Source organism: Tenrec ecaudatus, chromosome 3, assembly GCF_050624435.1.
Source record: "Tenrec ecaudatus isolate mTenEca1 chromosome 3, mTenEca1.hap1, whole genome shotgun sequence".
NCBI lineage: Eukaryota > Metazoa > Chordata > Mammalia > Afrosoricida > Tenrecidae > Tenrec > Tenrec ecaudatus.
In genome coordinates this window covers 115,713,126-115,738,195 of record NC_134532.1, presented here as the reverse complement: position 1 = coordinate 115,738,195, position 25,070 = coordinate 115,713,126, and positions in this window count along the sequence as shown.

Below are 25,070 nucleotides of genomic sequence, written 5' to 3'. Positions count from 1 at the left end.
ACAAGACAAATTCTAGCCATTGTCACTTCTAAGGAGTATTCTCAGTGAACTTCTTTCAACACAAAGGAGTTTGTTCTTTGAGAAGTTCATAGTACTTCCAATATTCTTCATCAGCACCATAATTAAAATGTATTGATTCCTCTACTGTCTTCCTGGTTCAGTGTCCAGCTTTTACATTCCTAAGAGGGAATTGAAAATATCGTGGCTTGCACCAGCCAAACCTTAGTCCTTAAAAGGTCATCTCTGCTCTGCGCGTTAAAGAGGTCCTGGCAGCAGATTCTCTCAGCCCAAAACATCATTTGATTCTTTGGCTGCTGTTTGTAGGAGCATTGATTGTGGATCCACGAAAAAGAAATCCTTCACAAGTCCAACCTTCTCTCCTGTATCATGATGCTTTCTATTGGTTAAGTTGTGAGGCTGGCTCCTTTGACTTAGTCTCCTTGTGAGTTATTTATAGTACATTGTTCCGAAGGAACATGGTTTTCCAAACTGGCCTCCATAAATCCATTTCTAACTAAAGAAGTACCTCATCATCAAACTTTCTCAACTCTTGCACATGTATAGTGATAGTTATTCTTTTTTTCTGACTTACTCGACATGCACTATTCAGCAGTTCTCCATATTCCTGAAGACAATCCCCTTTGAGTACTTTAAATAATTTTCTCCACATGAAATGGAGACATTTACAGGCACCAGACCTGAGGCAGTATTTGACACAGGATAGACTCTTAACCCAACATTAGGAATGAATGAATAAGTTTAATGTTTGGAGACCATACAAAATTGTTCATGGCAGAAAGAGGTGCAAAGGAGAGAGGGGAACTCATTTTTTGTGTGGTCACAGACCCATTTCAAAATCTGATAAAGCTACAGACTCCTTTCTCCACAATGCACACATTGCAAGGAAAAGTTAATTTACATTCTCGAAAGGCTCAGCGACGTAATACTGTGTGGACTTTAGGTTAAGCATTTCTGTTAAACTAGAATATTAAATAATTTGGAAAAATGTTCCTAATCATTGTCGAATGGCTTTGGGGCTAATTGGTGTTCAGACTGCCTCATCAATCCTTGCTAGCCCACTGTCATAATTTAATTGAATTAAGATACTTAAATATCAGTCACTCTTTAAAAGAACAAAACAAAAGATTCCCATTTATTAGTGGGCAGAAAATGAAGCATAATCAGACATAAATTCCTCCTCCTATTGGACTTCTTATCCTAATTTAGAAAAACTCTTACCAACAGTTTTCCCTCAGACTGAATATGACTGTCAATATATATGATGTTAGTGAATCTTATAAAAGGTATATATATCTGATCATTTAGGTGATTGTGTCAATATTTAAGGGTACAATGAGTTGGAGAAAAATACTTGATACAGGAAAATTACTAAAAAACCCACTTTTAAAAATTTCTCATAGGCTCTGCATTATCCTTCTTCATTTTATTAACCTTCAACATCCTATATCAGCACTTTAAAAATACTTTCTCTTGCAAAATACTTTAAATTTCAGTCCCTTTGTGAACCAAGACAATAGCATGAGTCGATATAGAATTATAGGACAATAGATTTAAAGATAAAGAGTTTATCTAAGCTGATAATTTAGTTTTACGAATTATAAAACAGAGACAAAGAAAGGTTTAAATAACCTTTCAAAGATCCCTATAACTTGTACAATTTCTCTATAATGCAATTTTTCCTTGCTAGAAAATTATGCATTCATACATTTTATTATGTATCTGCGATTCTTCTCCATTATTATTGCTATTGTTAAAGGCCACTGAGGAAGTTCTAACCCATAGCGACCCTAGGCACAACAGAAAGAAACACAGGCCTGCACCATCCTCACAACTGCTCCTATGTTGGAGCCATCATTGCAGTCAGTGTGTCCATCCATCTCAGTGAGGGGCTCCCGCTTTTTCACTGTCCTTTTCAATAGAGTAGCTAAAATAGTATTGTCCTACCACATTGATTAATATGACTTGCATTAGCCAATGAATATCAAAAGAAACTATTTTCTAATTTTATAAAAAAATGTTCATTATGAATTGAGTGAAGGGTACAGAGCATATCGTCAATTTTATATTAAAATGTTTTGAAGGTCCACCAGTCAAATTTGGGAGTTTAAGCTCAGGTATGTCTCACAATGGGTCCTTGACCCATCCTGTCATTATTACCTGAGTTCCAGAATGCATCATTGGAATAGACATACTTAGGAATAAGCAGAACCACATATTGGACCCATGAAATGTGGAATAAGGGGTATTATGGTAGGAAAGGCTAAATGGACGCCATTAGAAATGCGTTTACCTAGGAAAACAGAAAACCAAAAGCAATAGCCATTAGTGGAGGTATTAAAGGGATTAGTGCTACCCTCACCGAGCACAAATAAGAGACCATCACATAGAACAACCCCACCCAGAGGGCAACAAAAAGAAAACAGACCCCAAGATAGCATTGGCTTAAGGGAGAAAAGAAGTCAAGAATGAACCACACACACACACACAGCCACAACACACTGATAAGAAAGGGAGATAGGAAAACACCCAACACAAAAGGTATAAGATGACATCATAGAGTCCACAGATGGAGATAATAACCCTGAGTATCAATGCCCTGAACTCAGGCATTAAAAGACTGAGGCTATCAGACTGGCTTAGAAAACACAACCCATCAATCTGCTGCCTACAGGAGACACGGTTCAAAACTACATACAAAAATAGGCTGTGATGTGTGGGAATTGCACCTGATCTGATCCCACCACACTGAGGCAAAGCACTGGGGGAGTGCAGCAGAACAGTAAGAGAATGGAATGGCAAGGTCCCCCGGGAATGCTGAAAGTGGACTTTGGGGCCAGGGAGTAGTGCCCCAACAGGCTGGACTGGAAACACTCCTAAGGGCCAACAAACGATCCTTGAACAAACTGCAAGCTTTTCTTTCTTGATGTGTTATGTTTTGTTCTTTGTCAGTGGTTTGGTGTTCTTGTTTTAATGTCTGGTTGTATACTGTTGCTTTGTTTCCCTCTGTTTTGTTTTCATGCATGTTATTGTCTCCACAGGTCTGTCTAAATAAGACAGGCTGGATGAACTATCTGGAGGTAAAACGGGACCGACAGTTCCGGGGGGACTTGGGATAGGGGGAGGTAGGGGGTAAGGAAGTGGTGTTAACAAACATAGGGACAAGGGAACAACATGGGACCCAAAATGGTAGTGAAGGTGAAGTGGCAGGCCTGGTAGGGAATGATCAAGGGTAAGGTTATGTAAAGAAGAGGTATAGCTGCAACCCAGGTGGGGACGGAGCATGGTAGTAGGGCAGGAGGAAAGTCAAGGGAGATGGAGGAAACAGCTGGGAGTCAAAGGGCATTTATAGAGGTCTAGACAAAGACATGTACATGCAAATATATATTTATGAGGATGGGGAAATAGATCTATGTGTCAATATTTATAGGTTTAGTATTAAGGTGGCGGAAGGACCCTGGGCCTCTACTCAAGCACTCCCTCAATGTATGAATACTTTCTTTTATTAAATTGGCACTCTACGATGCTCACCCTCCCGACACAACTGCTGAAGCCAAAGTGGGTGAACAAGTAAATGTGGTGAAGAAAGCTGATGGTGCCCGGCTATCAAAAGAGATAGTGTCTGGGGTCTTAAAGACTTGAAGATAAATAAGTGGCCATCTAGCTCAGAAGCAACAAAGCCCACATGGAAGAACACACCAGCCTGTGTGATCACGTGGTACCAAAGGGATCAGTTATCAGGCATCAAAGAACAAAACAATCATATCATTGGCTGCACACCTCCATGATATGATCGCCAAAGACAAACGGGTGCATAAGCAAATGTGGCAAAAAAAAAGCTGATGGTGTCTGGCTATCAAAAGAGATAGTGTCTGGGGTCTTAAAGGCTTGAAGGTGAACAAGCGGCCATCTAGCTCAGAAGCATTAAAGCCCACATGGACGAAGCACACCAGCCTGTGTGATCATGAGGTGCCAAAGGGGCCAGGTATAAGGTATCATGCAAAATATATTTATACCATAGTGAATGAAGGGAGAAGTGTAGAGTGGAGACCCAAAGCCCATTTGTCGGCCACTGGAGATCCCCTCACAGAAGGGTTTAGGAGAAGAGTTGGGTCAGTCAGGGTGCGATGTAGCACCAATGAAGAACACAGCTTTCCCCCAGATCCTGGATGCTTCCTCCCCCCAACTACCATGATCCGAATTCTACCTTGCAAGACTGGATAGGGCAGAGGTTGTACACTGGTGCATGTGGGAGCTGGAGGCACAGGGAATCCAGGGTGGATGATAACTTCAGGACCAGGGGTGTGAGGGGCGATACTGGGAGAGTAGAAGGTGAGTGGGTTGGAAAGGGGGAACCGATTACAAGGATCCGCATGTGACCTCCTCCCTGGGAGATGGACGGCAGAGAAGGGGGGGAAGGGAGACTCCAGATAGGGAAAGATATGACAAAATAACAATCTAGAAAGTATCAAGGGCTCATGAGGGAGGGGGGAGTGGGGAGGGAGAGGGGTAAAAAAAGAGAACCTGATGCAAAGGGCTTAAGTGGAGAGCAAATGCTTTGAAAATGATTAGGGCAAAGAATGTACGGATGTGCTTTATACAATTGATATAGGTATATGTATGGATTGTGATTAGAGTTGTATGAGGCCCTAATAAAATGTAGGGGAAAGAAAGATGACAACATAATGTAAAGATGTGTTTGGCAAAATGGGTATATGTATGGATTGTGATAAGAGCCCCCAATAAAATAAATGTTTTAAAAATTAAAATAAAATGTTATCTCACATTTGAAAAAAATAGGCTGTGAATCAAACGCTGGAGGAAAACATACCAAGCAAACAGAAATTAAAAAAATAAACAAGGGTTGCAATCCTAACTTCAGATAAAATTGACCTCAAAGTACAAGCCATAAAAAGAGATAAGGAGGGAGACTATATAATGCTCAAGAGAATGGTAGACAAATAACCACTAAGCATGTTAAACATATATTCCCTGAACAAGAGACCTGCCGAATACATGAATTAAACACTCCAAAAGGTGAAAAAAGAAATCATGGGCTCAACAATTATAGTAGGTGACTTCAGCACACTGCTCTCTGAGCAAAATAGATCACACGGAAAGAAACTGCCTAAGGAGACTAAAAATCTAAATACTACAATTAGACAATTTGACCTGAAAAATATTTACAGAGCTCTTCACCCAAATACAAAAAAAAAAAAATCACACTCCTTTCAAACTCACATGGCACATATTTGAAGATAGACCACATGCTGTGGCATAAGGCAAATCTACATAGATTTGACTACACTGATATCATGCAGACCTCTCTCTGACCACTGTGCTATAAAACTGGAAATCAGCTAAATGAAGATGAAGAAAACAAGAGCAAACAATTGGAGGATGAATAACGCTCTATTGTAAAAGGAGTGTATACTGACCAGATTAGGACATTTCTAGAAACCAACGAGAATGAGAACATGACGTACCAAAACTTATAGGACACAGCAAAGGCAGTCATCAGAGGAAGTTTCATAGCAATACATGCACACCTGAGAAAGGAAGAGAGACTCATGATGGACATGCTGGCACAAAATTTAAAGTTAGTAGAGTAGAGTCAGCAGGACAATCCTACTAATAGCAAAATAAAAGAAATAATAAAAATCAGTGCTGAGATTCAGGAGAGGGAAAATATGAAAACTATGGGGAAAATCAATGCTGCTAAAAGTTGATTCTTTGAAGGGATAAACAGAATCAACAGCCCACTGGCAACCCTAGCCAAAGAAAGGAGAAAACAAATTTCAATAATAGCAAGAATGAGGCATGAAAGAGGGGGCGTTACAACAGACCCAACTGAAACCAAAAGAATAATAACACAGTACTACAATGGACTGTATTCCAATGTATTAAACAACTTGGAAGACATGGACAAGTTCTGTGAAAACAATCCCTCCTTAGACATCCAATGGACATCAAGAATCTCAACAGACCCATAGCAATAGAAGAAATAGAGAAGGTTATCAAGGGGTTATTACAAAAAATCCCCTGGAGCAGATGGCTTCCAGGAGAATTCTACCAAGCATTAAGGGAAGATCTGACACCAATCCTACACAAACTCTTCCAGACATAGAAAAAGATGGCAAACTCTTGAACTGCTTCTCTGGAGCTAGTAAAACTCTGATACCCAAACCAGGCAGGGAACCCACAAGAATCAAGAACTACAGACCAATATTCCTAATGAACATCAATGTAAAAATCCTTAACAAAATACTGGCCAATAGAATACAAAAGTAAATGGAATAAATAATTCACTATGACCAAATGGGATTCATAACAGGGATGCAGGGATGGTTTAACATATACAAAACCGTTACTATCACTCACCACATTGACATGAAAACCTATAAGAACAACATGATAATATCAATAGATGTGGAAAAAGCATTCAACAACACCCAACGCCAATTCCTGTTTAAAACACTCAAGAACATAGGGATGGAAGGAAAATCCCTCAATCCTAGCTATATATTAAAAACCAACAACCAACGTGGTAGTCAATGGAGAAGAGACAAAAACAATCCCACTGAAAAAGGGGACCAGACAAGGATGCCCCTTGTCCCCACACCTATTTAACATCGTACTGGAGGCTTTAACTAGCAGCATAAGGCAAAGAAGAGATTTCAATGCTATTTTCCTGGGGAAGGAAGAGGAGAAACTATCATTAGTTGCAGATGATATGCTTTTATATATTGAAAATATCCCAAACTCCACAAGTGGAGTGTTGGAAGAGATAGAGGAATGTGTCAGAGTTGCAGGATACAAGATCAATAAATATAAGTCTATTGAACTGCTATACACATCATATAAGACCACAGAAGAGGAGATAAAAAAGGTGCTACCCTTCACAATAACCAAGAACTAACAGAAATATCTAGGGATATACCTGACTAAAAGAATAAAAGATTTATTTGAGGAAAACTACAGAACAAAAAACCAAGAGTGGCCTCAACAAATGGAAGAATATCCCATTCTCGTGGATTGGAAGATTCAATATAGTAAAGATGTCAGTTCTTCCCAAGGCACTGTATAAGTTTAATGCAACCCCAATACAATTACCCTCATCTTTCTTCAAAGACATGGAAAAACTGATTACCAACTTCATATGGAGGGGGAATGAGCACAGAATTAGCAGAGAACTCCTCAAGAAGAAGGACACAGTGGGAGGGCCTGTTTTACCTGACTTTAGCAAATATTATACAGCCACAGTAGTCAAAACCAAATGGTACTGGTATAATGACAGATACTCAGACCAATGGAAAAGAACTGAAAACCTGGAAATAAGTCATCAGCATACAGACAACTGATCTTTGATAAGGGCCCAAAAAATATAAAATGGAAAGCAGAGGCCCTCTTCAACAAGTGGTGGTGGAAAAATAGATATCTATTTGCCAAACAATGAAGCAAGACCCTTATCTCGCTCCATGCACAAGAATAAACTCAAGGTGGATCACAGACTTCGAGGTAAATCCCCAACCTATTAAGGCCATCAGTGAGGGATTTGGGACCAACCTGAGAACCTTGGCACAGGGAATACATAGGCTATAAGAAATAGGGAAGGACACAAATACAGATGAGTCACAAATTGACAAGTGGGATATACTGAAGATAAAATACCTGTGTACATTGAAAGAATTCACTAAGAGAGTAATGAGAGAGTCCACAGATTGGGAAAACATCTTTAGCAATGACACATCAGACAAAGGCCTTATTACTAAATCTACAATACTCTGCTAGCTTCCAAAAAGAAAAAAAAACTAATGCCCACTGAGGAGGTGGGCAAAGAACCTGAACAGAAGTTTCACATGGGCAGAAATCTGAATAGCCAATAAGCACATGAAAAAATGTTTGCGATCATTAGCCATAAGGCAAATGCAAATTAAAACAATGACAGCCCAATTCAAAAAATCAGAAAGCAAGTGTTGCTCGAGGGGCTGTGGTGAGATAGGAACTCTCATTCACCACTGGTGGACCTGTAGGTTTATACAGCCATTATAGAAATCCATTTGGCAATGTCTAAAACATGTGGAAATTGAGCTACCATACGACCCAGGAACCCCCTACTGGGCATATAACCAGAAGAGGCAAGAAACAAATCATTGCCAGGCACCTGTGCTCCAATGTTCACAATTGCAATGAGTGGAAAACAACCCAAATTTCCATCAACTGACAAGTGGATTAAAAAGCTGTGGTAGATGCTTACAATGGAGTACTACGCATTGCTAAAAAGCAGTGATGAAAGTATGAAGCACATTGCTGCATGGAAAGAACTGGAGGAAATTATGCTAAGTGAGCTTAAGCCAAGCACAAAATGACAAGTACAACATGAGTCGGCTGAGGTAAGCTTTAAAAAATAAAATGTAAAAGGGGCAAAGGGTAAAACTGCTGTATACAAACATTCCTGGGGTGAGGTCCAGGTAGTATGGCAGGGGCTAGACCAAATCCAGGGATACATATGGTAGCCAACTAAAACTGAGGGGGAATAAAGAAAAAGCAATGTGTAGCAGGGAAATAGTGTACTAACCCATCCAAGGGGAGGGTATTTTTTATATCTCCACGGGGAAAGAGGAACCTGGTGCCCTAAGATGTGAATGCAACACACCGGCATGAAGCAGCGAACCAATAGGGAGGTCTGAGGGGCTGGCCCAAGGACAGAACTCCCCCCCCCCCGCGCGCCCCCTCCAAGAATTTACTTCAGAGGATAGCACTACAGCTAAAGTTCATGGACAGGGACATATCTGATCTGAACACATGGGAGCAAATGAAGTGGGAGGAAGAGAGAGTGGAGCACATCCTGGCTCACCAAGCATTGAGGATAATATCCCTGCTCAGAGCAGCTAATTCAGAGAGGACCATAAGGACGGCCCCACTACAAGATAGGACATCCTTCACTGACCCATATCCCTACTGGGGACAAGACTGGAGACACAGTGTGAAAATTGCACCCTATTTGATCCCAGCACACCAAGGCAAAACACTAAGGTCATGCAACAGAACTCAAGGGAAGCAGAGTGGGACAAGTGGAAGGTACATGGAAATACATGAAAGAAGTAGGAGGCAAAGGGCATTTATAGATGTCTAAATACATGTTTATATGTACATATGTGTTGGGAAAATAGATCTATGTGAATATATTTATAGGTTTAGTATTAGGGTAGCAGATGGACACTGGGCCTCTACTCAAGTTCCCCCTCAATGCAAAAAACACTTTGTTCTACTAAACTAGCATTCTATGCTGCTCACCTTTCCAACAGGATCATTGAAGACGAAGTGGATGCATAATCAAATGTGGTGAAGAAAGCTGGTGGTGACCAGCCATCAAAAGATATAGCATCTGGGTTCTCAAAGGCTTGAAGATAAATCAGCAGCCATCTAGTTAAGAAGCAACAAAGCCCACTTGGAAGAAGTACAATAGCCTGTGCGATCACGAGGTGTCAAAGGGATCAGGTATCAGGTATCAAAGAACAAAATATCATATCATTGTGAATTAGGGGGAGTGCGGAGTGGACACTCAAAGCCCATCTGTAGGCAAGTGCACATCCCCTCCTCGCAGGGAGGAGAGGAGCCAGTCAGGGTGCAGTGTAGCACCGATGAAACACTCAACTTTCCTCTAGTTCTTTAATGCCCCTCCACCCCTCCCTCCACACACATAAATTATCATGATCCCAATTCTTCCTTACAAATCCTGCTAGAGTAAAGGATGCCCCTGGAATATATAGGAACTGGAAGCACAGGGAATCCAGGACAGATAAAACCCTCAGGAGCAATAATGGGAGTAGCAATACCGGGAGGGGAGGGAGAAAGTTGGGTGGAAAGGGGGAACGGATCACAAGGATCTCCATATAACCCCCTCCCTGGGGGACAGACAACAGAAAAGTGGGTGAAAGAAGACGTTGAACAGTTTAAGACATGACAAAATAATAATAATTTATAAATTATCAACGGTTTACAAGAGGGTGGCAGGAAGGGAGGAGAAAATGAGTAGAAAGGGCTCAAGTAGAAAGCAAATATTTTGAAAATGATGATGACAACAGATGGTACAAATATGCTTGATGTTTGTATGGATTGTGATAAGAGTTGTACCCTCAATAAATTATTTTAAAAAGAAAAAAGTGAAAAGCAAAATTGATTAGTGCTACCATCGAAGACTTGAAGGATACAGAATTGGTGATTCCTACCACCTCCCCTTTTAACTCACCTATTTGGCCTGTGAAAAAAACCAGATGGATTTTGGAGAGTGACTAGATTACCATAAACTTAATTGAAGCTGTTGTTCCAGGTATGGTCTCATTGCTCCTGCAAATTGATCCTACTCTTGGTACCTGGGATGCAGTTACTGATCTGCCCAATGCCTTCTTCTCTGTCCAAAGAACACCCTCTAGCTTTACATATTGTTTGGTTTGATTTTTACAATTTTCTGTTTTTCTGGAAATGCACTAATTTCATTGTTGAGGGAGAATTTGTGGTGGGTTTATGATTTTTTTTATTGTAAATTTATTTTTCTTTCAGAATCTTAGGTCATCCCATTCTGGCCTGTAGAGTTTCTGCAAAGAAATCAGAGTTTACTCGTCTTGGTTCTTTTCTGGGTAACTTTTAGCCCAGGCTGCCCTCAGTATTTTTTACTTGTCTTTTGTTTTGGAAAGTTTCATTATGCTATATTTTGGTGTACTTTCCTCCCACGTCTTGGGCTGATTGGAGGTGGGGAGGGGAGTCTCTCCTGTTTAAGGCAAATTTACCTTCTTGAATGCATATCTTCACATCTGTCACATCAGGAAGTATTCTTTTAACAGCTCTTCAACAACAGTCTCTCTCATCTTATCTTGTCCTAGATTCCTAATTGCATATAAGTTAATTTTTCATGACATCCCATATAATTATTATATTTCTTAAAAATTTATGAACATTGTTGTTACTTATTCTGATTGTTTATCTAGAAAGTTGGTATTGAGGCTTTTGTCTTCAAATTCACAAATCAGCCTTCAGTTGACTCAGTTCTATTTCTTTGCTTTATCAATGCATTATCTAATTCTGAAGTCTTAGCATTAATCTTCTAGATTTCTATTTGCTGTTTTGATATGGTTTCCAATTTTCTATTTATTTTGTCTGCTTGTTCTTGTAGTGTTTTTATGAATTCTTCTAAAGTTTTTCTTTGTTTCCCTGATTTCAATAGTAGCTTTCGTCCCCCTCCCCGTAAACAATTTTATCAGGAGCTAATTCAGACATCATACCATTTCATAGTTCAGTGATTCTCAACCTGTGGGTTGCGGCCCCTTTGGAGGGTCAAATGACCCTTTCACAGGGGTCACCCAATTCCTAACAGTAGCAAAATTACAGTGATGAAGTAGCAATGAAAATTATTTTATGCTTGGAGGGGTGTCACCGCAACATGAGGAACTGTATTAAAGGGTGGCAGCATTAGGAAGGTTGAGAACTACTGCCATAGTACAATCATATCAAGCATTGTTGTATGATTGCTACCAAGGTCAGTTTCAAAACATTTTCTTCCTTCTTGAACTCCTTGATATTAGCTTCTGCTTACCCCTCCATACCCCCCTTCCTATCCCCCAGAACCCTTATTCTAGTTGTTGTCTCTATAGATTCACTTATCCTGTTTTTTTATACCAAAAAACATAGGAAAATACATAACAAAGATTTTAAAAAGCTACCAAAATTGACAAACTACAACAGATTTAAATCCAACATGAAAAAAATCAGAAAATATTAAAATCAGCTATACTAAAAAGCAGAGCTACAGATAGAGTCATAAACATAGGTGTACATTTATGTAAATATATTAATTAATAAAAATAGAGGTGTTGGCCTATGTACATACATTTATATAGCAATACATTGAGGAAGTGGATGGGCTTTGGGCCTCTGCTCAAGCCCTCCCTCAATAAAAGAACACTTTGTTCTAACAAACTGGCATTCTGTGATGCTCACCATCCCAGACACATAGCTGAAGACAAAATGGGTACACAAGCAAATGTGGGAAAGAAAACTGATGGTGCCCAGTGTCTGGCTTCTTAATTTATAGTGTCTGGCTTCTTAAAGGCTTGAAGTTAAACAAATGGTCTTATAGCTGAGAAGCAACAAGTCCACACAGAAGAAACACAGCAGCCTGTGCAATCATAAGGTGTTGACAGGATCAGGTAACGGGCATCCAAAGACCCCAAACAAACACATTGTTGAGAACGAGGAAGGTTGGAGCAGAAAATGGTACACCCGCTCACAAAAGAGTCTCAGGGAAGGGATGACTCAACCAGGGTGAAGGATAGCACTGATGAAATATATGATATTCCTCTGGCTCATTGAGGCTTCCTTACCCCCAACTATCATGACTCTAATCCTGCCTTTCAGTGTGGGCTAGGCTGGAGCATGTACACAGGTACAGATTAGAGCTCAGGACATACAGCATCCAGGTCAGATAAACCCCTCAAGAACAGAAATGGGAATAGTGATATCAGGAGTGGAAGGGGAAGGATGGGGAAGAGACCTCAGGGGAAGGGAGACAGCGGTTGGTGTAAGATATGAAAAAAAAATTATCATTATTAATAATGACAGTATATATACAGAAATTCTTGTTACAGTTGATGTATGGATTGTTATAAGAGCTGTAAGAGGCCCCAATAAAATGATTTTTAAAATTATGCTATTAGTGGAATTTACAAAATATAAAACAATTTCACTCATCTCACTAACTTTCTGTTTAAGCAAAAGTTCTTCCTCATGAAAAATAAATTTTGTTAAAAAACAAACAAAAACTCCTTGAAGAGCAAAGATGCCACGTTGTGGACTAAAGTGTGTCTGACCTAAGGCATGGTGTATTTAACTGCCTCACATACACGTGGACACTGGATATGGAGAAGGAAGGCTGATGTAGAATTGATGCATTTAAAATATGGTGTTGGAAAAGAATATTGAAAGTACATGGGCACCTAAAAGAATAAATAAATCAGTCTTGGATGAAATACAACCAGAATGCTCCTTAGAAACAAGTCTGACTTTTTCTCTCATATTTTGGACATGCTATCAGTAGAAACCCAAAACCTAACAACCAACTTTACTGCTATTGCATCAATTACAATTCATAGTGATTCTATGGATTTCTGAGACTGTAACTCCTTACAATAAATAGAGAACCTCAACTTTCTCCCATGGATCAGCTTGTGGTTTCACACCACTGACCTTAGAAGTTAGCAGGCCAACATGCAACCTACTGTGCTTCCAGAGCTCCTGATCAGGAGACCAGTCCAAGGAAAAGGATACCATGATTGACAAAGTAGAAGATCAGGGGAAAAAATGAAGACCCTCAATGAGATGGACTGACACAGTGGCTGCAGCGAGGGACTCAGCATAACGATTGTAAGGTTGGCAGAGGAATTCTGTATGCAGGGGAATTCTGCATGCAGGGTTCTGATCTGTGGTCCACGAGGTGGTCAGGAGTCAAAACTGACTCATGGCACCTAACAACAATGAGTGATATTCATAAGGTCCCAAATCAAAGATTACATACAAAAATCAATTCCATGTCTGCATTCTAGCAATGAACAATTGTGAATATAAATAAACAACAAAACAACACAATTCCATCACACTATCAAGAAAGAGAAAACATTAAATTCCTGTGGTCAGAAATAATAAAATGCAGGATGTGTTTAGGGAAAACTGAAGAATACCACAGAGAGAAATGTGAAATCATCCGAATAAGTGTAGAAGCATGTTTTTATCGTGATTGGAAATTCCAATACTGTTAAATTGGCAGTTCTCCCTAGATTACCCTATACAATTTTTAACTTATTTATTGTCAGTTGAAAGACCGATTTTAACATTTATCTGGAAATACTAGAGGAGGAAAACCAAGTCGTTTTGAAAGAGAAGAACAAAGAAACATACTCCATCTTTCGTTACAACTTCTTTTAAATGTTCATTAACCAAGAGCGGGAGCTAGTGATGAAAGAACAGACATTTTGAGCAATTCAACAGCAGGGAGAGTTCACAAATCTACCCACACGTTTATGGTCAGTTGAAGTTTAAGAAAATTGTTAAGACATTTCAATAAGTGAAGAATACTTTTTCAAAATGATGATGAAATAATTGGATGGCAATCTAAAAAAAATAAACCTGAACTCTAACCTTGAACCATGTGTCACCATTAATTAAAAATGAATCCGGCATGCAGCAAAGAAATACAACTCTACCCTGTAGAAGAAAGCAGTTTATAGAAGACCCATGGAGTAGACAACATGATCTACAGGGGGAAAAAGTCAATTGAAATTTATCAAAAGAGAAAATGTTAGTTCTTTCCGAGGCATGTTCTAAAAATGAAATCATAATCCCCACAAAGAAGACCACATTCACATAACAAAAGATATGAATAAGAAACAAAAGTATTTATAATTGTCTAATGAAAATCTAATAAAAAGTGAGCACTTCTCAAAGAAGATAGCTAAGCAGCTGATAAGACCATGAAAACTTGCTCATAGGACTAGCCATCAAGAAAATACAAATTAAAATCAAAATAAAGTACTACTGTATACACGCAGTAAAATGTTACAATGTAAAAATCTCACAATATTAAGTATTGGAGATGATACAAAGTGGATTAAGCTCTCATACTGCTTGAGGAAAGGCAACATTGCACATTCATTTTAGTAACGTTTGTTAATTTTTATGTAGTTTACAGAAGATACAAACTAAATCAACATGTATATGAGGCAATTGAAAATTGCATGGCGTGTGTCAGGCACATCATAGTCCTCAAAGAAATACCCTTGTAAAAAAAAAAAAGAAATACCCTTGTTTTTCAATACTCTAAAGAGATCTTGTGCAGCAGATTTACCCAATGCAAAGAATCTTTTGATCTTTTGACTACTGCTTCCATGAGCACTGATTGTGAATTCAAGCAAGACAAAATCCTTGACAACTTCATTTTTTTCTCCATGATATTATTGCTCCAGCTCTTAGGATCTTGGTCTTCTCTACATTGAGGTAGAATCCCTACTGCAATCCTTGATTTTCATCAGCCAATCTTTCCAGTCCTTCACACTTTCAGCAAGGAGAGTTGTGTTATCTATACATCTCAGGTTGTTAATAAGCCATCTTCCCACCCCAATGTCACATTTTTCTTCATATAGTCTAGTTTCTTTGATGATTTGCTCAACATTCATACTGAATAAATATTGTGAGCAGATACAACTCTGTCACACACCTTTTTTGGATTTTAAACCACACAATATTCCCCTTTTCTGTTCCCACAACTGCTTCTTGATCCATGCAAAAATTCTGCATGAGCACAATGAATTATTCTGCAATTCCTATTATTTTCAAGATTATCCATAGTATGTTATCCGCACAAATGCCTTGGCATAGTCAATAAAACACAAGTAAACACCTTTCTGGTTGGTATTCTCTGTTTCAAAAATCTATTTGACATCAGCAATGATATCCCTTGTTTCAGGCTCTGTGATACCCCATATTCTAGTCTTTATCCATTGACTGATAACCCAGATCAAGTGACCTTGTCTATTTTTTTTAATCATGGAAGATGTATCTGACAAAATTCCTGGGAATATGATTTAAGTATAATATTACTAAAATCTTAGAAAGATATTAAATAAAGCTCAGTAAAGTTATAATACAACAACAAAAAACATTGCAGGTATTAATCAAACTCATACTTTTAACACTTTGGGATATTGATTGTACTATGAACTGCCAGGAAAAATGAAAAAGTGCAACCGGAAAGCAATTTAGAAGCTGATGGCAAGACTGCTTTAGCCAAGTTATCAGGAGGGACCAGGCCCTGGAGAAGGACATCATCCTTAGTAGAGGGGTTGTAGAGAGTCCCACAGAGGTGGGAAAGGGAAAACTCTTAACAAAATGCACTGGCACAGTGTGCACAGCAATGAACTCAAAAATGATGAGCGTGGCCCAGGCCCAGGAAGTGTTTCAGCTCTTGTACATAGGTTGTTGAGTTGGACGCAACTCAGTGACATCTAACAACATAGAAGTTGTATACTCTTTGCATTTATGTGTTTGTGTGTCCCTTCTGTGTGTGTGTGTGTGTGTGTGTGTGTATAGAGAGTGAGAATACACACACACACACACACACACACTGGATTCACAAGACTTCCAACCCACTGGTCTGTGATCTTTTGCATTCGGCTTCATGGCATGTATTTTGATGTAGCTTGTGAGTCTAAAGAGGACGTTATAGATTGGTATCGGACATATGGGCTAATATCAGATTTACGGACTTGATCTGGACTGGGCTGGGATGTTTTCCCAATATTCAACTGCTCTTGTATGTAAACCTCTTTCTTAGACACATATGCATGTTTATGGATTTGTTTTTCTGGTCTGCCCAAACTAACACATATAGTAGATCTGTATTTGTACAGACTTGAAAAACAAAAAAGTTCTTGGAAAATGGAGTTAATTAAAAGTTAAGAGACTAATTTAAAATTTTTTCTAGTACTCAGTGCACTCAGGAATATTGTATCATCAGGTTTAAGTGTTTAACACGTTAACTCCTTTGGCTTCCAGAGCTGCTGATGCTAACCTTGAACACTGAATGGCGCCTCCTCTGGAACAGGTAAATTTTGCTGGAAGAGATGTGTACGGCAATCATAATTCAGTAGCAAGGAATATGGTGACTATTCCATTTTCAGGAGCTTACTTGGGTCATTGGAAAATTTGCAGTTGTGCCATTTGATGTGGCTCCAGGACTAGTCCACATGGCCAAAGTTGTTGAAATATTCAAAGTTGCCAATATTTATTTTATTTTTGGCCAGCTTTCTTCAGACTTATTTTGATGCATTTCTGTGGACCCTGGTTAAACTCTCGAGGTCCTCAAGAGCTACATTTTGGACAAATGTACCATATATGCTCGGATAGCAGCCGGGACACCTAATTTTACCACAAAAACGGCATTAAAACTGTGCTGAAAAACTTGAGCATATACAGGATATATAAATAAACATTTTATGAAATCCTAAGGGGGTTAAATGAAATAGTCTCAAATAAAGATAGCAAGAAGGCCAATTCCATCACTACCAGTGAATCTTTCCTATCTCTTGTGATGTCCACCACTTATCCCTCCCACTCTTTCTCGGATCCTTATTACTTAGTCCATTTTTCTATATTATTTCAAAGCTTCTGTGGCGGAGGATTGCAACTACCTACACAATAACCATTATTTAGTTCTTTCTTAATGATAGAGCAGCAATTTTATTTGGAAACGCATTATGCCCAGCTTTGAAGATGGCTGAGGCTATATCTGACATCTTCTGGCGCCCTAAGGGAGAAAGGCTCTGGACTTCTTATCAGCCCAAGGCCTATTGCTAGGAGACAGCGGGCAGACATGCCTTCCTCCTCTTCTGTTTCCCTATTCCAATACCAACTGTCGACATCAACTGTTCCTTCCAAGGGTTCCTCCTCCCCTGGTGCTCTACTACTCTGCTGGGTTTGATAATCCATTACAATGGCCACGCAGAGAACATGATTATGGGAATTTCTAGGGAAAGTAGGAAGTTACTGCAAGGCAGGATCAGTAAACAGTAAGGATATAGTCATGGGCCCACATCAATATTTCTCCTCTGCCACAAATCAAGTCCTCTGACTCTCTGCCATGTGGTCGTAGAGGCTTCTTTCTCTGTGATGCTGGATTTCGACCAGCTGCTCGGCCTCACCTTCTCACAGTCTCTTTTGCTCTGTCTCATGTTCTCCTTGCCTTGGCCTCTTGTCTCTGCATGATATGCCATCGATCATTTGAGCCAGGGATTTAGAGAAGTGCTCTGATACTGGTTCTTCTTCCTTGATGGTTCCGGGAATCCACTCTTTTCCTGCTTCTGAAATCACTCCTTCTGGTAGCCAGGGGAGTGGAAAATAAAACTGATAGTTTTTGGTGCCAACATGGCTCACACAGGAATGTGTGGGCAGAGTGTAGATTGTAAATTAGGCCGCAGCTTGATTAGAGGGCGGCTGAAATAAATGGCTCTCTGCAGGCCAGCCTTCCTCGCTCTTGGCTTCACTTTCTTGCTGTTGAGACACTTGGAGAGAGATTGGCACCAGAGATGAGATACCTAACCTCCATTATATCCATGAGATTTTGCACTCGCCAGCCTGTGATATTCCTGCCTCCTCCACCATTGCGTGTAGATGCATGAGTCTGAGGAGGGACTTATGGACTAGAGTTCGACTGGGATTGGATGTTTTCTTGATATCCAATTATTTCTTGACATAAGCCCATTTCTTACACATATATGAATATCACTGGATTTGTTTCTCTAGCCAACCTTACCTAACATACTGACCAATGCCCTGACTAGCATTTTACACACACTCGTTGCATGCTCCCACTTAACCATTTGGTGGGCATTACAGAGACGGAGAAAAAGCAATATCAAGAGGTTTACTGCTCTATGCCAGCTAACCTCAGTTTTATTTGTAGCGGCGATGTCCCTCCACTGCTGAACCTTGGGGCATAATATTGTGTCTAGGGGCAGCGATGGAGGAGAAGCCCCTCAAGGGGCCATCACTGTGACAATGGGCCTGGCAATTGGAACAACTGTGAGGATTACAAATTATGAGTAATTAACAGCACAACTCGAAAAATCTGTATCAAAATCCATATCTGTAGAATCATACAAATGACACTATTTATTCACAGAATTCCCGATTGAAAAAATCTAACCACTAATCCAAACCTCCCTACCCAAAATTAGAAACCCGTACTCATATTGGTATGTTTTAATAAGCCAAGCCAGGTTTAGTTAAATGGGAATTCATTCTTTTTTTTTTTTTTAGATAGCCATTCCTCTACAGAAAGTTGAAATCCCTGTGTTAGGTTGACTAATCCCTGTGTTAGGTTCATGGCAAGTCTTAAGACCTTGCTGGTGAAAACCTATTTGGTTAGAGATGTTGCAGTGTAGGGGCTGCTTGCAGAACTTGAAATCTGTTATTGACATGCATGTTGTTGTTTTTTAATTCCCAATTCATTCTTTTTTTTTAAATCATTTTATTGGGGGCTGTTACAGCTCTTATAATCTCCCATACCAAACTCATTCCTGATATGTAGATTCAATCTTCTCAGTATTTGGCTTTATTCAAGTTCAGCTGAAGGAAGGAAAAATAGCTGTAGTATTCAGAATGTAAATCCAATTGCATATTGTTTACTTTATTGTAAATCCTGGACAGTGGTCCATAATTTTATATTATTTGAAAAACTGGAAGAATACACAGAGTCACAGTACCAAAAAGAGTTAATCCACATTCAAGCATTTCAAGAGGTGACCTAGGAGCAAGAACCCATGGTATGGAAGGAAGAAGTCCATGTTACACTAAAAGCAATTAACCCAAAATGAGACTCCAGCAATTGAAAGGATACCAACTGGAATGTTCCAATAAGCTGAGGAAGTAGCGCTCCTTATCTATGCCAAGAAATTTGGAAGTCAACTACCTAACCCACTGACCAGATAAAATTCATATTTGTACCTGTTCCAAAGAAAGGTGATCCAACAGAACATGCAACTTACAGAACAGTATCATTGATAATCATATGCAAGTAAAATTTTGCTGAAGATCATTCAATAACAGTTGCAGTATTTCCTTGACAGGAAGCTACAAGAGGTTCAGCCTGGATTCAGAAGAAGACAAGGCACAAGGGAGATCGTTGCTCATGTCAGATGGATCTTGGCTCAAAGCAGGGAATACTAGAATGCCTACTGTGTTTTATTGACCTTGCCTGTCATTGGCCTGTGTGGGTCATAACAAACTATGGATAGTCTTAAGAAGAATGGGGATTCCAGAATACGTAATGGGGTTCATTTGGAACTGTTTTTAAATATTACCCATCCATAAAAGCAAACAACAAGGCAATAAAAAGGATTAGGGATGCTACATTAATACAGCTACTGTAGAAACACAAACCCACTAAGCATGCTTCCACAGAAAAGTATGATTAGGCCCCTAATACTGGTGCATCTAATAATATGCAATGTTGTGTTTTCTGTAGTCAAGGAACACTTTCGATCTTGGCAGGCACATAAAGCCAAATATAGTGTATGCTTAGGCAGCTAGTATGCAACCCTAAATTTGTTTAAAATACCCAGTAAAAGTTTTTATGTTTAATATATCCATAAATTACAGGGATAATGAATGATGTTTGTTTATATAGCATCTATTTAATGGAGCAGATTGTAGATTGTGTACTAGTTTTCTAGATGCAAGCAGATCATTTATTGTCTACTTTTATGATTTTCGATGTGGAACTTCTCTCTATCTCTTCAGGCAAAGAAGTCCAGGTGTTCAGGAAATGCATTTTATTAGTTTGTGCCTTTGTCTCTATCAGAACAGTAAATACAGCTTCTGTTTCAAGTAGTGAGTTTTGCTGCTCAGTTATTCACTCATGGTATAAACAGAGTTTTTTATGCTTCCATATATCTAACTTTCTTAGTCACAGAGACACAGATGAATATACCGTCCTTGTCTTTGAGTCTCTACTAGAGGACAGTGAGGCTATGAAATACTATTACAATGGCGTATGCTTTATCATGTATATATACAGAAAGAATTGTGATTTATAGAAATGACAAAGTAAGCATATGTATATGAACATTACAAATACATGAGGAGATGGTGTAAAACTTTCGATGGAATGAAATGAACTTAAATTTGGAGGCTTAGTAAGATTTATTCAGGTAGGAAAAATGGAAAAACTGGAGTAAAGACATAGGTACAAAATATTTTTCTCTCTCTCTTTTGCTTTCATCATTCCCACTAAATGCTTTTGTGCCACTTTTTGCCCCCTCCCTGTAATTATCAAATACTGACCCACCAGCCACTTGACGGAAGAAAGATGCAGCTTTCTATTCTTGTGCATATTTAAAGTCTCAGAAATTCATGAAGGCACTTCTACTCTGTCGTCTCGGGTCGCCATGAAACTGAATGGAGTCATGGCAGTGATTTCTGTTGTTGTTGTTGTTGTTGACCCATCAAACAATAGGACACAGAGTTAATGCGTACCAAGACCAGAGCTAAAAGAACCTGAACCAGTTGTCCTTGAGTTAGTTTTGACTCTGGAGACCCCGTGTGGTGCAGAGCAGAACTCCCCTCTATAGGGTTTCCCGGCCTCTGACTTTTGGTGGGAATTCCCAGGCTTGCCTTCTAAGGCACCGCTGAATGGGTTTATAGTCAAGGATTTACCATCTGTATGTGATTCCTTTGTGTGTGTGTGTGTGTGTGTGTGTGTGTGTGTGTGTGTGTGTGTGTGGTGATTCCTTTATAAACTGTTCCAAGTGCTCAGAGGAAGCATATTTTGTAACGATGAATATAAACAAGTACTAATTGTAGAAGTGTCTTCTAAGATATAACTGAATTAACCAACCAGTGTTTTGGAAATTATATTTTAGATTTCTGAAAGGGATTGATCTGGTCTTTATAAAAGTGAAAAAATAGTATGCATACAGATTGATATACAAGGATGCTCAATAGCATATTTTGTGTACCACAGCATAACTGAAAGACAAATATTTTACTTTGAGACATCTAGTTGAACAAATTTATAACACATGAAAAATAAATATGTTTATTTTGAGTCTGCCAAGTTTGAATTCTGGCTCCATCACTAACAATTTATGAAGCAGGACACATTGCGTAAGCTCCCTCACATTACTATCTCTAATTGTAAGATCAGATACATTTTACCTTGCTCATGAGATTCTGAGAATTAAAGGTTAGCTGTTAATGATTCTTCATAGAATCTTTGCTATCTAATACAGAGAGGAGCATAAAAATCTTCCATTTGTTCTGACTCTTTTATTTAATTTCTTATTGGGTAATTTAAAAAAATGCTTTACCCTCAGGACCAATAATGAGAGTTACAATACCAGGAGGGAAAGGAAAAGGTCAGGGGGGTGGGGCGGGGAGAAAGGTGAAATGGATCACAATGATTGGCATATAACCCCTCTCCCCGGGGGACGGACAACAGAAAAGTGGGTGAAGAGATACATCAGTTAGTGCAAGACAGAAAAAAATAATAATCTATAAATTATCAAGGGTTTGTGAGGGTGGGAGGGGGGAAAAATAAGGAGCAGATACCAAGGGCTCAAGTAGAAAACAAATGTTTTGAAAATGATGATGGTAACACATGTACAAATGTGCTTGACACAATGGATAGATGGATGGATTGTGATAAGAGTTGTACAAGCTCCCAATAGAATGATTTAAAAATAAATGATAAAGTATGTCAAGCACATCTATATATTTGTTTCCCTCATGATTCTCAAAACACTTGATTTCTACTTGAGCCCCCCCACCTTTTTAATGTCTGACCTATCTTTAAATCACAAACAAAAAAATTGAACTTATACAATCTGTGACGGTTCCAAATAAAATAGGCTTCTGGGAATATTTTTAAGCAACTAAAACAAATAATAACATTTTAGGTTTCCTCAAAGAGTCCTGGTGGTAAAATAATGAAGATCTGAAGAAGAAAAGACTTGATAGTCTGTCCCCTTTGGGGACAGGTCTTCCCTGACATAGGTCACTGTGAATTAGAGTCCACTTGAAAGTGCATGAAACAGAATTTCTCAGAAACCTCTTCAATCCTTGTATCTGTTACACATATTGAAATTCATAGATATTTTTATTTTAAGGAAAAATATCACCTGAGGTTAACGTCCTCATGCCTACCCCAAAGGGGAAAATAATTTATACCTTTCTACCTAAAGAATTTTGTAGTTTTGGGTGCAAACTCGAAGCCAATATTTCCCAGATGAAGCTACATCTTCATCTTTCCTTTTTTTTTTTTTGAATGTTTAGATTGACAGAAAAGAGTTCTGTTAGCTGCTTGTCTGCAGTAGGCATTGTAAACAGTATTACAATGCACAATAAGACAGCTGAGCTACCAACTTTTATAGATGGAAGCATTCTCAGTCCTGTTCTTTCCATGTCAGTTGTCCTAACACCCATTCATGTTGTCCAGGAATCAAATCATATGGGGTCTCAGATAATGCTTATCTTGCTTTCTTTTGACTTTATGTTTAAGTTTACTGCATTGGAGGATCAAAAGAGAAATATTTGGGTTATGCTTTAAGTTATAATTTAAAGATAAAGGAAGTAGTTTATGGTAAAAAGAATTGCCTTCATTTACATTATTAACAGAAGGAGATGAAACCTTGGTGAGTATACTCTGGGGACTAAGTCACCCAAAAGAAATATATTCTCAAAATTAGAAATTGTATTTTAAGATAAATTGGTATTTAGCATCTCAGAATTTATATTTAAGAGAAGCTTCTTATCAAAACAAAATAATGATTTGGATTTAATGTAATTAATATAATCCTGGAGATATATTCACTTTTGTGTGGTTTATGTACATTCAGTGTGGTGAGTTCAAGCCACTGACCTTTCGGTTAGCAGGTGTACACTTAATGATTGCACCAATAGGGATTATTTGAGGAGACTTGTAAAAAATTATTTGTTTTACTTACATGTACCCAGTTTTATTAGTTTTTTCCACCATTTTAAGCAACTATCAAAATATAATTTATAGAGAACTGACGTAAACCAATTTAATCATCAAAAACTATTACCAGTAAATAGAGGTGTTGCGAATTGAATTGTGGCCCCAGGAGAGTATGCTGAAATCCTGACCTCTGTATCTGTGAATGTGGTCTGGTATGGCATAAGTTCTTCAAAGGTATTAAAGGATAAATTATGAGGTCCTTCTAGGAGTATAGTATATCCTATTCCTCGGAGCAATGTCTTCTACAGGAGCGAATAAAAACAGGGACTGAGTCATGGCACAGAAGAGGTGCCATGTGAAGACACATCTGAAGCTCAAAAGAGCACACGGGCTACACGGGGCTACCAGCAGCTGGAGGAGATAAGAAAGCCTCTTCCCTCTGAAGAGAACATGGTTTTGCCAGTACCTGAATTTAGAGTTCTAGCCTCCACAATATTGCTCTTCTTTCTTCTGTTAAGACAACCATAGGAAACACACTGCCTTCAGATGTGCCAGGCGCTTCCACGGGAAATACCAGCATTTCTGACCCCTCCCATCACTTGAGTGAAGCACCATATTGCAGGTATCCGATCCAGTGTCTGGGTGGAAGATGACATCCAGAAATCCAGAGATACTAATTCCTCAAGGAGGAAATAATGAGCAAAGGAAACACTATGGAGACAGCCTGGTAACAATCTTCTTCTACCTTCCTAGTTTTCATGGAATGCTCAAGGCAGGATTTCTCCCTGCAAGCTGACCAGGAATGTTCCTCAGGCTCAGCAGATGCATCTGTCAATCCACCTGTCTTGCTTGACACCACAGTGCATCTGGAGGCAACAGCCCCTGGTATCACCTTTGTATCCTCCCTTGCCTCATGTACCATTTGCTATCCTCTTCCTACTCTGTATAGACCATCATACAACCTTGGTCTCTGTTCTGTGGAACTAAACAAAGAAAGATACGTTTGATGTCTGTATAGCTAGATACTCAACTGGAAAATCTAAGAGGCCTAATCTTTGTGAGTCTGGGCTTTAATCTTGTGAATTAAATTAACAATGTATACAGTGTCTGATGGAACAAATACTTAATAGATGGAATGTTTTATTATAATATTTAAGTTCCAATGTGAGACTAAGGAGCCCTAGTGGAGAGGTGGCTAAGAGTGGGCTATTATATGACATTATACCTTGCTACCTCCCATCTCATTTTCTTTTGTTCAAAATTTGCTCCTTGGAGAATTTATAGCTCTTTATTTTCTTATCATTAATATATTCTTCAAACTTGGCAGGGGATGTGATACCTGCAATGGTATTTCACTCAAGTGATGGGAGGAGCCAGACATACTGGTTTGTGTACTGGGAGAACCTGGCCCTTTTAAGGGCAGTGAGAAGTCACAAGGTTGGCAGTTGAAACCCACCTGCTTTCTGCCCTCTTCAAAATTTATAGTGTTGGAAATTCAAAGGGACCATTCTCCTCTGTCCTGTAGGGT